The sequence below is a fragment of the Dromiciops gliroides genome, chromosome 3 (assembly GCF_019393635.1).
Source record: "Dromiciops gliroides isolate mDroGli1 chromosome 3, mDroGli1.pri, whole genome shotgun sequence".
Taxonomy (NCBI): Eukaryota; Metazoa; Chordata; class Mammalia; order Microbiotheria; family Microbiotheriidae; genus Dromiciops; species Dromiciops gliroides.
Genome location: NC_057863.1, coordinates 232,953,078 through 232,964,759, shown reverse-complemented (window position 1 = coordinate 232,964,759; position 11,682 = coordinate 232,953,078). Strand labels below are relative to the sequence as shown.

The 11,682-nt window shown below is 36.8% G+C and overlaps 1 pseudogene; it reads left to right on the top strand.

Moving 5' to 3' along the window:
- The first annotated feature begins 8,590 nt into the window (after nucleotides 1–8,590).
- LOC122751917 lies at nucleotides 8,591–9,904 on the top strand (annotated as a pseudogene).
- The last annotated feature ends 1,778 nt before the right edge of the window (nucleotides 9,905–11,682 follow it).

Genomic DNA, 11,682 nt, shown 5'->3' with positions numbered 1-11,682 from the left:
ATTTAGATTTTAAACATCGCATATCTCCTCTTAGCCAGTATCATATTGCAAGGAACACTATAAATGTAGATAGTGTCTAATATTGCCAATACTTTTAGTGAATGTCTGTTTATTTCCATGGTGTGTAAACATGTTTAATCCACAAGCATTTTGAATAATGTAGGAAAAAACCAATATATTTTCAAAATCCCAAAAGCTTATTTTTTTTGTGTTGACTTTAATGGCATGTTTACCTTTAATATAATTGATTTTTATGTTCTAATACCATGATGTTAGCTAGTTAGAAATAGTATAATGATCAAAAGGGAGGCTGTTCCAGCTGTATGTTTATGTTCCCTGAGGGTCTCTTATGTGGATCTCCTTGTACTTCCATACTCAATGCTCCTTATCCCTAAAAACCTCCGAGGTCAAGTAATCTCTAGATGGACACTGGAGACCAGCTTCCAAGGCCAGATCATTCTAAGCTGGATCAAATTATATATTCACATTCCTATAATATATCTCCACTGATGAATTTGCCAGTAATTTATATTTTTATTTGAATCATAAGACTAAAACTTAGGGGAAGATTAAAGGACTTGGCATGTTTTTGAACTGGAGAATCATATTGAACTCCTTAATTTCACCAGTTGCTGTGGTTTAGAGCTGGCCAGCAATAGTAAATATCCAATCTGCTCTTGATTCCACCTATTTCCTGTCTGTTCTAGGTTACCCACAGTGCACATCTTCATATGACCCTTCCCCTTGGTCTCCAGTAGTGATCTTGATTTCCACTTAGATCATTCATAAGAGTCACTCAGTTCTACCTGCTACTCCACAATGGAGTATGAACAGTCATGTCTTTGCCCTCTGAAGCTTGTAAAATTTACTGCAGGAAATCTCAAGGTTAAAAGAAAAAATGTAAATTTAAGTATTCTAGAAAATACATGTGCCTTGCTTTTCCTTTGCCACATTGACTTCACAGTCTTGGAAATACCTATTTTATTTTTTTTTCTAGATTCAGCAAATTTGAAGTTGAAATAACATGGGAGTAATAGTATTTCACCTATTTACCTCCCTAGATTTTTGTTACCCAAGTGCTTTATACAAAATCTTAAAGTTTTATAGAATCAAAAAAGTATAATAAATCAATTAATAAAAATTTCTTTAAGAATTTACTATGTCGGGGCGGCTAGGTGGCACAGTGGATAAAGCACCAGCCCTGGATTCAGGAGGACCTGAGTTCAAATCCAGCCTCAGACACTTGACACTAGCTGTGTGACCCTGGGCAAGTCACTTAACCCCCATTGCCCTGCAAAAAAACAAAAAACAAAAAACAAACAAGAATTTACTATGTCATGCAATGGCTATGTACTGAGGATAGAAAAACAAAAATGGAATGGTTCCTATCCTCACAGTTGTAACATCCCAAAGGTGACAATAAAATGAATATATTAAGATATATACAAGAAAAAAGGTACTCTTGGATGGCAGGGCATTAGGAGCAGAGTTGGAATGAACCTCCAGGCCATCTGGTAGAAACTGTGTGAGATGCTATTGTTATTATGACAAATTTAGCATTTAATATATTTAGTTACAATTTGGAAGAGAAGAAAATGTGCATAATACTCAATTACAGAGAGTAGACTTTTAGAGAGCCAAAGTTTAATTTATCAAGGATTAATTATGTACCTTCTGTATTAATCAAAGATTTTGCTCTTGTTAGGGCAAAAAATTCAGATTTTTTTTCTTCCTTCCTTCCTTCCTTCCTTCCTTCCTTCCTTCCTTCCTTCCTTCCTTCCTTCCTTCCTTCCTTCCTTCCTTCCTTCCTTCTTTCCTTCCTTCCTTCCTTTCTCTCTCTTCCCTTCTTCTAGCTGCCTCTGTCTCTCTCCTTCCTTTTTTTTTTGGTCCTTTCATAGATCTTTAACACTTCACCCAAGGGTCAAGTAAGCAAAGGGTGTATTAATGAAAGATTTGTTATGGGAGAACAACTCAATAATATTATTGAATACCTGTTACAACCACATTATACCCTGTTGGTTCAAAGAAAATAGAGACTGTGTTCCTGCATGATAATTAGAAGGAAACAGAAGGATAGGACATAGAGATTAATTAGGAGTTAGGTGGAATCTTATTCTGCATACTTTATTGAATAGTGTCACTTCTGCTTTTTAAAGATAATCCATAAATGCTTAATAACTCGTCTTCAATATTTCTTCTGTCTCATTTAGCCTTGAAACCAGAGGGAAAAACATATCACACAATTTCCTGGCCTAGAAATCCAGTTAATCGAAGCCCCACACAGGAAATGACAGGCTGTCTGGCTGCAGAACACAGAAGTTCACAATATAGATGATGAAGAATGAATGAATGGGGGCTCTGCCCTGACTTGGCTCTGCTACTCCATGAAGAAGATGCTCTTACATTTTATATCACTTTCTACTCCTTAAAGGACTTTCATATTCAATATCTCATTCAGTCCTTACTAACAATCCTGTGAAGGTTTGAGATATGTTGTAATATTCCCATCTTATTCTAATTTTTCATATATTAACCCATTCACCGCTGTCACTGAGGCAATTGCACTGCTATAAAGCAATATCAACTCTTTCCTGATTGCTCACTGTGTGTTCAGCTCTAAACTATGTATTGAGGGATGAAGCAAATTTATATAACTGTATAATTTAATGATATTCAATATATGTATCACTAATACAAAAGACCATGGGAGCCCAGAGAGGGAAAGAACAATACTTACAGAGATGGGGAGAGCATCAGAGAGACTATGTAGGAGGCCACACTGAAGTTAGATAGGTAAGAATAGGATATGTAAGAATTAAGAAGGGCAGCTAAATGACAGAGTGGATAGAGTACCAGGTCTGGTGTCAGGAAGATTCATCTTCCTGAATTCAAATCTGGTCTCAGACATGAACTACCTGTGTGTCCCTGGGTAAATCATTCAATCGTATTTGTCTCAGTCTCTTAATGTGTAAAATACTGGAAAAGGAAATAGCAAACCACCCCAATATCTTTGCATTGTGTAATATAAATTTCTAAATGTAGGTTCTAATTTGTCCCCCCGCCCCAGTTTTGGGGGAAAACTGACTAAAATCACTGATAAATGAGTTTAGGTTTTTAAGGGTTAATTGAAATATAGTAAAAGAAAGAGAAAGAATGAGAACAGAATTCCTATAACCTGGCAATCCTAGCTTTCCTAAACTCCCCTGTAAAGTCTTTGCTCCACCACTTCGATGTCTCGCAGCCTCCTCTTCCTCTTTCTTGTTCCCCTCCCAGAAATGGGAGGTTCTTCAAGCTGATTGATTGACTGGGCCCAAAGGTGGTCAAAGTTCAAAGTTGTTAGATTCTGAGAACCATGCTTTCTTAAGTACCCTTAAGTACCAGCCAGATGTGTTTACAATCTAGTTAACTAGAAGTCAGCCAGTAATCTAGTCAGATGCCTTATCCAATTCAGTTTAAATCTCCAGGTGGGTCCCTGAGTATCTGCTAAATCCATTATCTTAACACAGCATAGAAAAACCCAACTGGAGACATAAAGAGTTGAACATGAAAAATTGACTGAACTGAAGACTTAAAAACACAAGGGGACAGTGTCAGCAAATGTATAGAGTTGTATGAATACATGGATATTTCCAGAAACAGAAAATTTTCTAGTTTTTTTTTTCAAACAGAAGAGTAATATGACTAAATATATGCAATGAAGAAAGGTTTAGTAGAAAGGATAGAGATAGAAGCTTTAAACATATAAGAACACTTTTTCAATAATTGTGGTAGGATAAAGAGTTACAACCCCTTATTTTTATATCTGGAAAAAAATACTTTCACAAATCTTGCCTGGAGTAATTGGGACCAAAAGAATTCTCCTTGATTTTTTCAGGTGAGGAATTGAGGAGGAGAACCTACAATACCAAAATTAAATCCTGTCTAATCTAAATATTGTTTCTAAATTGGTAGTAAGTTCAATGGTTTCTTTCCTCCAGGCATTTTTTAATTTAATATTTTTTTCCAAATTAAATGCTATAAAATTTTTAACATTCTTTCTTTAAAATCTTTAGTTCCAAATTCTCTGTCTCTTGACTCCTAATGAAAAGGCAAGGAATTTGACATAGATTATACATGTGTAGTCATGAAAAACACATTTCTATGTAAGTCACGCTATGAAAGAAAACAGAGGAAATAAACAAAGAAAAATAAAGAAAAAGTATCTTTGATCTGCATTCAGGCTACCCCAATTCTTGCTCTAGAGATGGATATTACTTTTCACAAGTCCTTCAGAATTTTCTTAGATCAATATATTGCTGAGAATAGCTAAGTTATTAATAGTAAATCATCATATAATATTGCTCACATTGTGCATAATGTTGGAGTTCTGCTCATTTCACTTAGCATCAATTCATATAGGTCCTTCCAGGTTTTTTGAGAGCATCCTGCTCATGATTTCTTTCTTTTCTTGCCAGGAAATGAGGGTTAAGTGACTTGCCCAAGGTCACACAGCTAGTAAGTGTCAAGTGTCTGAGGCCAGATTTGAACTCCAGTTCTCCTGAAACCAAGGCCAGTGATTTATCCACCTAGCTGCCCCCCTGCTCATTATTTCTTGTAGTACAACAGTATTCAATCACAATCATATACAACAATCTGTTCAGACATTTCACAATTGATGGGCAATGCCTCAATTTCGCATTCTTTATGACCACAAAAAGAGCCATTGTAAAAATTTTTTCACATTTAGGTCCTTTTTCTTTTTCTTTTTTATCACTTTTGGATAAAGACCTAGCAATGGAATTGTTTGGTCAAAGAGCATAAATGTTTTTTTGTTTGTTTGTTTTGTTTTGTAGTTTGTAGTGAGTTTTGTTTTGTTTTTTCAATGGGACAATCATTTATTTTATTTTTTCCAGTTACACGTAAGGGTATTATTTCAACATTCATTTTCATAAGATTTAGAGTTCCAAATTTTTCTCCCACCCTCCCCTTCATCCCCATTTCACAAGACAGCAACCAATCTCATATAGGTTGTATATATACAATCCACAAGTGCTCTTTTAATCAGATCTTTCTATGGGAGTGGATAGTATGCTTCATCATTAGTCCCTTGGGATTGTCTTGGATCATTGTATTGCTGAGAGTAGTTAAGTCATTCACAATTACTCATAGAACAATACTGCTGTCACTATGCACAATGTCCTCCCAATTTTCCTCACTTCACTATACATCAGATCATGTGAATCTTTCCAGGTTTTTCTGGCATCATCCTGTTTGTCATTTCCTGTAGCATAATACCATTCCACTACAATCATATACCACAGCTTCTTCATTCATTCCTCAATTGATGGACATTTCCTTGACTTCAAATTCTTAACCACCACAGTGTTGCTATAAATATTTTTTGTACAATTTTCCCCCCTTTTCTCTTTTTCATGGTTAACTGTTCACCTTCCATCCTCTTCCCTTTCCCATGATATTTATTCTATTATCCATCTTCTTTCATCTTATCCCTCTTCAAAAGGAATTTGCTTCTGTTTGTCCCCTCCCCCAATCTGTTCTCCTTTCTTTTGCCCCTCTCTCTTTATCCCCTTTCCCTCCTATTTTCTTGCAGGGTTAGAAAGATTGTTCCACCCAACTGAGTGTGTATGTTATTCCCTCCTTGAGCCAATTATGATGAGATTAAGGTCTTTGAGCCAATTCTGAAGAGGGTAAAGTGCATTTACTGCCCTGCTCCTCCCCCATCTCTACCCCCACTCCATAAGCCCTTTTCTGTTTCTTTCATATGGGATTTCACCCCATGGTATCTCTCCCCTTTTCCCTCCCCCAGTACATTCCTCTCACCCCTCAATTTTGCCCTAAAGATGTCATTATGGGGCAGCTAGGTAACACAGAGGGCAAAGAATCCACCCTGGACCCAGGAGGAACCCAGGCAAAACCCGGCCTCCGACACAAGACAGTCACCCACTGCATGACCCCAGGTATGTCCCCCAACTCCAATTTTTTATTGTTCTCTAGGGTCTTCTATTTGAAAGTCAAATTTTCCATTCATTTCAAGTCTTTTCATCATTAATACCTGAAAGTCTTCTTTTTCATTGACGTCCTATTGCTTCCTCTGAAAGATTATACGTAGTTTTGCTTGATACATGATTCTTGCTTGTAATCCAAATTCCTTTGCCTTCTGAAATATCATATTCCATGCCCTCTTATCCTTTAATGTAGAAGCTGCTAGTCTTGTGCTATCTTTACTGGGGTTCCAAAGTTCTTGAATTCTTTCTTTTTGCTAGCTTTCAATATTTTCTTCTTGACCTGGGAGCTCTGGAATTTGGCTATAATATTCCTGGGAGTTTTCCTTTTGAGATCTCTTTCAGGAGGTGTTCTGTGGATTCTTTCAAGTTCAATTTGACCTTCTGCTTTTGTAATATCAGGACAATTTTCCCTGATAATTTCTAGGAAGATAATGTCTAAGAAATTTCCTTGATCGTGGTTTTCAGGTAGATCAATAATTTTCAAATTATCTCTTCTGGATCTATTTTCCAGGTCAGCAGTTTTTCTAAGAATATATTTCACATTCCCTCTATTTTTTATTCACTTGGATTTGCTTTATTGTTTGTTGGTTTCTCATAAAGTCATTAGCTTCTATTTGCTCAATCCTAATTCTTAGGCAATTATTTTCCTTAGAGAGCTTTTGTGTTTACTTGTCCATTTGGCTTTTCAAGCTGTTGACTTTTTTCTCATGTCTTTCCTGCATCACCTTCATTTATCTTTCCATTTTTTCCTCTACTTCTCTACCTTTATCTTCAAAGTCCTTTTTGAGTGACTCTATGGCCTGAGGCAAATTCATATTTTTCTTGGAAGCTTTAGATATATGGGCCTTGATGTCAACATCTTCCCCTGAGGGTGCACCTCAGTCATCCTTTTCACTAAAGAAACTCTATGGTCCTCACCTTTCTTTGTCTGCTCATCTTGCTTTTCTTTTACTTGACTTATAGCTCCTTAAAGTGGGGCACTGTTTCCAGGATGCACTGTCCCAAGCTACAGGATGTCCCAGGTGGTATGATTTAAGGAGAATCAGGTTCTTCATTCACCTGGCCTGTTTCCTGGTCCATAGATAACCCCAGACCAACTTGCAAATCAACCAGCTTTGTGTGCTGTGGCTGTTAGCTCCAATGAGCCTGTGTCCCTCCCCAACCTGGGCCACTGCTACTCAAGCCTACCTCTTGATTCCCAGCAGGGGTGAATAACCCATGTTTTGCCTCAGCACCAGCACAGAGTCCTGTAATCTCCCTCCTGCCAAGGGCTCAGCCCTCTTACCAGAATGTGAGCTTCATTCCAGACTACAATGGTGGTGCATCTGATTCAGAGGCTCTGGGAGTCTCTTTCTCTGGTAAGGCCTTCCTAGGACTGGAACTGTGTCAGTGGGACTGTGAGGTTGGGCTCCACTCCTGTCTCAGCACAGCAGCTCCCTCCTTCTGAACTTCTGAACAAGCCATCCTTGGTTGGAAATTATCTGAAAGAGTATGAATGGTTTTATAGCCCTTTGGGAATAGTTCCAAATTACTCTCCAGAATGGTTGAATTGGTATACAACTTCACCAACACTGCATTAGTGTCTTAAATTTCTGACATCTACTCCAATATTTGTCATTTCTGTCATTTTAGTTAATTTAATAGGTGTGCCTTAGGGGCTCAGAGTTGTTTTACTTTGCCTTTCTCAAATCAATAGTGAATTTTAGAGCATTTTTTCATATGACTATAGATAGGTTTGATTACTTTGAGTACTTTGTCTGTTCATATCCTTTGACCATTCATCAGTTGAGGAATCATCTCTTATTTTTATAAATTTGACTGTTTTCTATATGTTTGAGAGATAAAGTCTTTATCAGAGAATCTCATCATAATTTTTTTCACAGTAATGATTACCAACTATTTATTTTCCTCCATCCTGTTTCCCCATTTATGCTACTCTCTCCTTTTACCCTCTCCATTATCAAAAATGTTTTCCTTATCACTTTTACCTCACCCAAATTACCCTCCCTTCATTCACCCCACCCCTTCTCTCATCCCCTTCTCCTACTACTTTCCTGTATAGTGTGAGATTTCTACCCCCTCCCAACTTAGTGTTTATGTTATTCTTTCTTTGAGCCAATTCTGATGAGAATAAGATTCACATGCTCACCTCCCCAACCCATTTCCCTCTCTACTGTAAAATCTCTTGCAAGCCTCTTTTATGTTAGATAATTTACCCCATTCTATCTCTCCCTTTCCCATTCTCCTAGTGCATTCTTCTTTCTCATTAATTTTATTTTTTTAAAATAATCATACCATCATATTCAAATCACACCTGTGTGATATATATATATATATATACTTCTTCTAACTGCTGTAATAATGAGAAAGTTTTTAGGAGTTACAAGTATCATTTTCCCTTGTAGGAATGTAAACAGTTTAATCTTCTTGAATCCCTTATGAATTCTCTTTCCTGTTTGTTTTTTATACTTCTTTTGAATCATATTAGAAACTCAAATTTTCTATTATAGCTCTGGTGTTTTCATTAAGAATGCTGGAGCCACTGCCATCCAGGACTGGATCCTTAGGGAGAAGGAGGCAAGAAAATGACTGACGATCCCAGTGCTGCCGACATGAACATAGAGATCTGGAAGATCAAGAAGCTCAACAAAAGCCTGGAAGCGGCCCATGGCAATGGCACCAATATGATATCATTGATCATTCCTCCCAAAGACCAGATTTCTTGAGTGGCAAAAATGTTAGCTGATGAATTTGGAACTGCATCCAATAAAAAATCTCATGTAAACCACCTTTCAATTCTGGGAGCCATTACATCTGTACAGCAAAGACTCAAACTCTGTAACAAAGTACCTCCAAATGGTCTGGTTGTTTACTGTGGAATAATTGTGACATAAGAAGGAAAGGAAAAGAAAGTCAACATTGACTTTAACCCTTTCAAACCAATCTTTACATCACTGTATCAGTGTGACAACAAATTTCACACAGAGGCTCTTACAGTGCTACTGTCTGATGATAGCAAGTTTGGCTTTATTGTAATAGATGGTAGTGGTGTACTCTTGAGAACTCTGCAAGAAAACAGAAGAGAAGTCCTGCACAAATTCACTGTGGATCTCCCAAAGAAACACAGTAGAGGAGGTCAGTCTGCCTTGCATTTTGCTTGTTTATGAATGGAAAAATGACACTACTATGTAAGGAAAGTAGCAGAAACTGCTGTGCAGCTGTTTATTTCTGGGGACAAATTGAATGTGGCTGGTCTCATTTTAGCTGGATCAGGTGACTTCAAAACTGAACTTAGTTAATCTGAAATGTTTGATCAGCGATTGCAATCGAAAGTTTTAAAATTAGTTGATATCTCTTATGGTGGTGAAAATGGATTCAATCAAGCAATTGAGTTGTCTACTGAAGTCCTCTCCAATGTGAAATTCAATCAAGAGTAAAAACTAATAGGATGATACTTTGATGAAATTAGCCAAGACACCTACAAGTACTGTTTTGGAGTTGAAGACACACTGAAGGCTTTGGAAATGGGAGCTGTAAAGACCCTGATCGTCTATGAGAATCTAGATATAATGAGATATGTTCTTCATTGCCAAGGCACAGAAGAAGAGAAGATTCTGTATTTGACTCCAGAGCAAGAGAAGGAAAAAATCTCACTTTACAGACAAAGAGACTGGACAGGAACATAAGCTGATAGAAAGTATGCCACTACTGGAATGGTTTCCTAACAATTATAAGAAATTTGGAGTAACATTGGAAATTGTTATAGACAAGTCACAGAAGGATCCCAGTTTGTGAAAGGATTTGGTGTAATTGGAGGTATCTTGCAGTATCGAGTATATTTCCAGGGAATGGAATACCAATGGGGAGATGATGCATTTTTTGACCTTGATGACTACTAGGTAGTCGACCTGGGTCCAGCAAAACGTGCCTCACCCTCCAGCATCTGACCCAAGGAGAAAATGCATGGTGGAAGCAAAACAGATCCCTGACTTATGATTGGAGCATTTCCAGAACTTGGTCCATGAGCATTGGATATTGAAAACAAAACAGAAACAAAAAAACCCAACCCTACACTTTGATTTGTCATGGTGTCAGTGCAGCAGCAAACTACTAAGTTCCCAAATGCCACTTTGGACTAATTTAAAAAAGAATCACAGTTTTTACTTTTACTCAATGGTGAAATTGGTTGCTCTTGTATTTTATGAAAAAAAAAAGATTTTTTTAACCTTCATACATAGAAGCAAAAATACTTTCACTGCTGTAAAACCTTTAAAAGTTAATAGAAGTAAGATCATACAGGTTTGTTTCTTATTTTGATTGGAGAAAATTTCAATTGCTGCATTTCACAGTGAGCCATTTACATGGCATTCTCAGCTTAGACTGCATAAGAAGAAATATACATGTTGAAGTACTGGGGAAAAAAAGAATGCTTGAATAGGGCAGCTAGGTGGTGCAGTGGATAGAGCACCAACCCTGGAGTCAGGAGGACCTGAGTTCAAATCCAGCCTCAGAACTTAACACTTCCTAGCTGTGTGACCCTAGGCAAGTCACTTAACCCTAATTGCCTCACCATAATAAACAAACAAAAAAAACCCCAAAACCCCAAACCAACCAAACAAAAAAAGAATGCTTGAGAATCCTCTATTTTGTCGAATGTCCATTTCCACCACCACCCCCAAAAGACTATACTCAGTTTTGCTGGGTAGGTGATTCATGAGTTTAATATGAGCTTTTTTGCCTTTCTGTATATCATATTCTAAGCCTTTAATGTAGAAACTGCTAAATGTTGTATTATCCTGACTGTGGCTTCATGATATTTGAATTGTTTCTTTATGGCTGCTTGCAGTACTTTATCCTTAACCTGAGACCTGTATTTGGATACAATATTCCTGGGAGTTTTCATTTTCAGATCTATTTCAGGAGGTGATTGGTGGATTCATTCAATTTATATTTTACCCTCTAGGTCTGGGATATCAGAGCTGTTTTTCTTGATAATTTCTCAAAAGGTGATGTCTAGGCACCTTTTTTGATCGTGACTTTCAGGTAGTCCAATAATTCTAAAATTATATTTCCTGGGACTATTCTCCAGGTCAATTGTTTTTCCAATGTTATATTTAAAATTGTCTTCCACTTTTTCATTCTTTTGATTTTGTTTTTTATTGATGTCTCATAAAATCATTAGATTCTACTTGCCTAATTATAATTTTTAAGGAATTATTTTCTTCAGTGAACTTTTGTACCTCCTTTTCCATTTGGCCAATTCTGCTTTTTAAGGAGTTATCTTCATTTAATTTTTACATATCTCCTTCCATTTGGTTAATTATGCTTTTCAAGGAATTCTCTTCATTGGTTTTTTCTGACTCTTTTACCTTTTGTCTATTTTGTTCTTTAAAGTGTTATTTTCTTCATCTCCTTTGTCAAGTTGTTGCTTTTATTTCGTGGTTTTCTTATATCACCCTTATTTCTATTTCTAATTTTTCCTTGGCCTCTTTTACTTGATTTTAAAAATCCTTATTGAAATCTTCCATGACCTGAGGTAAATTTGTATTCTTCTTGAAGGCTTTGCTTGTAGGAATTTTGATTTTGCTGTCTTCTTCTGATTATGTGTTTTGATCTTCCTTGTCACCATAGTAACTTTCTAGTCAAAATCTTTATTGTTCTATTTGCTCATTTTCCA